The following is a 5,017-nucleotide window of genomic DNA, read 5'->3' as shown; positions in this document are numbered from 1 at the left end:
TCCGGGTTCTTTCCCAACCACATGTCTCCAAACAAGTTTTACAAATCGTATCATCGAACCTCACTTGAATGATTCCAGCTGCCTGCCCCAGTGTTCCACAGACATGACTAACTGGACATGTTCAATAATGGGCTTATCTTCTTTTGTTGTTGTTGCTGTTGTTTGGGTTTGGGTTTGTTTGAGAGACACACCTGGCAGTGCTCAAGAGATATGTCTAGGTCAATGCTAAAGGGTCACTTCCTCTGATGTTCCAGGGTCTATGCAGACCCAAAGCTTCCGGTGTAGAATGCGTGTACTCCAGACCATAGAGCCAGCTCCACAACCTCCTCCTCAACATTCTCTTCCTCCTCCTCCTTTTCTTCTTCCTCTTCCTCTTCTACTTCCTCCTCCTCCTCCTTCTCCTCCAGAGTCAGTGGTATATAAGGCAAGCACCTCAAACCCTGATCTACCTATCTCTCTGGTTCTTATTGTTGTTGGTGTGGCTACTTTTTTGTTTTGTTTTATTTTAGGGGTCACCCTGATAGTGCTTAGGGGGTTACTTCTAGCTATGTACTCAGGGAAATAAATTTTGTGGTGCTGGGGACCCAACTTGGGCTCCTGCATATGCTTAGTCCGTTAAACTTTCTTCAGCTCAGAACTTATCTTCTTTAGTTGGTAATTTTGTGATCAGAAACTAGAAGTATTATTTGGGGGGCGGTCCTTTGGGGACCACACCTGGTAACGCTCAGGGGTTACACCTGGCTATGCACTCAGAAATCGCTCCTGGTTTGGGGGACCATATGGGATGCTGGGGGATCGAACCACAGTCCATTCTAGGTCAGCCGCATGCGAGGCAAATGTCCTACCACTACGCCACTGAGTGATATATGGTATTTTCAGGGAGCTGGGGGAAGGATGAACTCGTCTTCTTAATCCAGAAACCTGCTCCACTTTCTATAGTCTCAAAGTCATTGGCAGAATCATGGAACCATCCTGTTAAGCTGTGTAAAACTGGAAGTAAACTTGGAGTCCTCCCTCTCCCTCACCTCCCACATCCCCTCAATCACCAAATCCTGACAACACTACCCACTAATTACCTCTTGCTCCTTCTCCATTCCCACCACCTCTGCCTTGGTTCAGCCTACACACACCGAACTAAGTAAATACCAGGTTCTTCATGATCTGGCCACTGTTGTCTCTTCTTGATCTATCTCCAGCCCCCTCCGCTTTGATGCTGCAATATTAATAGGCATGAAATCAAGTGCATTTATGTGATGTTCTTTCATTTACAACTCACATCTTTGACTTTTAAATGCCCCACTCCTTGGGAGGCCAGAGCAGTGGCGCTAGAGGTAAGGCAAATGCCTTGCAAGCGCTGGCCTAGGACAGACTGTGGTTTGATCCCCCAAGCCAGGAGTAATATCTGAGCGCATAGCCAGGAGTAACCCCTGAGCGTCATTGGGTTTGGTCCCCCAAAATAAATAAATGCCCCCACTCCTATATCTTATGATCCAGCAAAAGATAGTATTTTTCTTTTTTTTTTTTTTTTTTTTGGTTTTTGGGTCACACCCGGCAGCACTCAGGGGTTACTCCTGGCTCCATGCTCAGAAATCGCTCCTCATGGTCTCAGGGGACCATATGGAATGCCAGGATTAGAACCAATGACCTTCTGCATGAAAGGCAAACACCTTACCTCCATGCTATCTCTCCGGCCCCAAAAGATAGTATTTTTCAATCATTTTGTTTTGTTTTGTTTTGTTCGTTTGGGCCAAAACCAGCAGTGCTCAGGAGTTACTCCTAGCTCTGAGCTCAGAAATCACTCCTGGCAGGCTCAGGGGACCATGTGGGATGCCAGGAATCCAACCCAGGTTCATCCTGGGTGGGCCCCGTGCAAGGCAAACGTTCTTCTACTGTGCTATGGCTCCAACACATTTATGTCTTTCTTACTAGACTTGAACTCTTTGAAGAGAAGCCAGTGTCTTCCTCACATTTCAATGCAGCATCCGATCTAAAGGAGACATCCAGAAAAAAAAATTTTTTTTTGTTTTGGTTTTTATGTCACATCCGGCGGCAGTGTACAAGGGTTACTCCTGGCTCTGCCCTCAGAAATCACTCCTGGCAGGCTTGGGGGACAATATGGGATGACGGGAATTGAACCGGGGCCCATCCTGTGTTGGCCACATAAAAGGCAAAAGCACTACCACTGTGTTATTGCTCCAGCCTCAACCCAGAAATTTGATACGCAATGAAATGAAGCCTCTGCTTACTTCAAAGAGTATATTTTGTCTCCCCTGTCACCCCCTCCCTGAATTGGAAAGATAATAATTTTTTAAAGCTCAGCCTCTGCAATAATTAAAAAGAAAATAAAAGAACTTCATCCATATCACTCACACAATTAAGAGATAAGTCCAGTTATTTCCCCTTTTCACAGATGAGAAAACTGATGCAGACAAGTGAAGTAGTATCTTACCTAACTCAGAACCAGGATTCAAAGCTGAGGCTGTGTCCATTCAGCTCTATTGACTTCACATGCTCATATCCAGGTGAATTTGTCATATTAATAAGTTCAGTTCTGAGCGGGAGCTAGAACACAAAGGGTATAGACTCTTCTATACCCTATATACTATATACTATAGAGCTTGCCTTGCACATAGCCAACCTGGGTTCAATCCTCGGCATCTTTTATGGTTCCCCCAAGCCTGCCAGGAGTAATTTATGAACATAGAGCAAGGAGTAACTCCTGAGCACTGCCGGGTGTGGTCCCAAAATAAATAAATAAATAAATAAATAAATAAATAAATAAATAAATAAATAAATAGTTTAGATGTGATGGCAAGCTCATGGTTTATGAAATAGTTTGAAAATAAATAATTTTATTTCTGTCACTCTGACCACAAATTGCTCCAAAAAGTGAACAAAGCAGCAACTAAAATATTCTCTTTGGCTCCAGATCTTTTACTAGGATCTCCTTCTATGGACCTAGTTCTTTTTTGTTTGTTTGTTTTGTTTGTTTTTTGGTCCACACCCAGTGACACTCAGGGGGTTACTCCTGGCTATACGCTCAGAAATCGCTCCTGGCTTGGGGGACCATATGGGACACCAGGGGATAGAACCATGATCTGTCCTAGGCTAGCCTGTGCCACTGCTCCGGCCCCAATGGACCTACTTCTAATGTAACTCAAAATCAGCTAACTCCTACTGAATGATTGAACCAAGTGGGCCTGTCCATTTGAGCAGAACACAAAAGGTTTTAGTAAAACAAAGGTTTTAGTACTTTGGAACTGCTCATGCTGACTGGACCAGGCAGCCTCCTTACAACAATGGCTGGAGCCATTCTGCTCTTCATCCTGTTGGGCAGTTGACCAATGCTTCTTCAGCTAAGGAAAGGCAGCTTAGTTTGTCTGGATGGGGCTGTATAAAGCCGTTGGAACAAATTGCCTTGTAACTCACTGCTTTATGTTTCTACTGCTTTCTCCTGTGTGTAAAGAGTGTGGAAATCTATGCGGTCAGAACCCTTTGGGGACTTTGAACTCATTCATCAGGATAAAATGGACTTAATTCCCATCTGCTTTTCCTCAGGTCTTGATAACTGATGAGTTGAATAACGTCATCAGTACTGGTAAAGATAATGGTTGCGGCTAACTCTTCCTCTTCTGTTTTCATACAGACCCAACTGTTGGTTGTATAATTTACCACACGCATGGCTTGAAACCAAGGTACTTAAATAGATTTGTGTGCTAGTCTAAAAAGTGTTTAAGAAGAAGGACAGATGTTATTTGTTCTGCTGAAGATGGCACCAGTGTTTGGACATGCACCCATGCTTCATTGGAAGTTAAACAAATCTTTCTTGAGTCTAGAAGTATCACTGACCTGTGGTAGACTTGTATTTGTACCCCTCAAATGTCTTACCAACATAACGAGTTCCTCATCTTAATTTTGCTGAACTAGGAGGGGTCCCCCCCCTCCTTTTCCCTTTCACTGTTTGTGATGACTGAGGGTGGCATGCTTGGTTGTGGATCATGGTGTTCCTGTAGATTTTGGTTGCACTTCTCATAAGGGACAGCACCTTTAGTCACAGTGCTCGTGGAGTTTCCTTCCTTCATTGCATTGCTTGCACTTGTGTCTGCTGCATCGTACTGGCATTGCACACTTTATGTGGCACTGGAAATCTCAATGACACTGTCAGTGGGATAACTTTCAACATAGGTGGGAATAAACTCCATCCCGGCTCATCGCTGAAAAGCAGAGTCTCTGCCACTGAGGTCTTCCCAGGCCTGCAAGGAACCTTTTAAACAAAGGAGTAATTGGAGACTGAAAGATAGTAAGAATTAATACAGGGGTTAAGGTGCTTGCCTCGCCCATAGTCAATCCCAAATTGATTCCCTGTAGTACATTTGATCCCCTGAACACACCCAGGAGTAAGTACTTAGCACTACCAGATGTGGCCCCCAAATAACCCCCTCAAAAAAGAACAAAAACAAAGGGGTAATTCTTCCAGACAGGAAGAGATCTATAAAGTATATGGCCAATCTTCATTTTTTAATTATAAAAATTACGTCCCCTTAGATGTCTATAAATTTTTTCATCCATCTTCATTCATTTAATAAGCATTTGCTTTCCTAAGGGAGATTTGGGATACAGGGATGGTCAAGAGAGAAAAGGTTCCTGCTTCAACAAAATTTACTTCTCAGTTGAGAGGGCCAGAAGCTTATTTTTAAAAATGCGACCACTGAAACTTCCAACAATTTCTCTAGAGCAATTATCTAAGAACTTATACTTTACCCTGGACTCTTTGTCTATTGAATCAAGATAGAGTAAATGATTTTGCTTCCTTCACACTTGGAAAGTTGCTGTTAATACAAAATTGCTGTAATAAAAACAGATTGTTCCCTGTTACTATTCATTAACCCTGTGCTCTGCACTCAACCACTGTGTCAACTGGCTCAGGGACCCATTGGTGTGCTGAAGGGGGCATAGTCTCTTTGTGCAAGTGAATCTCTTCTCCCTTACCCACTTCTTCCCCATCCTCTTCTAGTAC

The sequence above is a fragment of the Suncus etruscus genome, chromosome 3 (assembly GCF_024139225.1).
Source record: "Suncus etruscus isolate mSunEtr1 chromosome 3, mSunEtr1.pri.cur, whole genome shotgun sequence".
Lineage (NCBI taxonomy): Eukaryota > Metazoa > Chordata > Mammalia > Eulipotyphla > Soricidae > Suncus > Suncus etruscus.
This window is presented reverse-complemented; position numbering follows the sequence as displayed.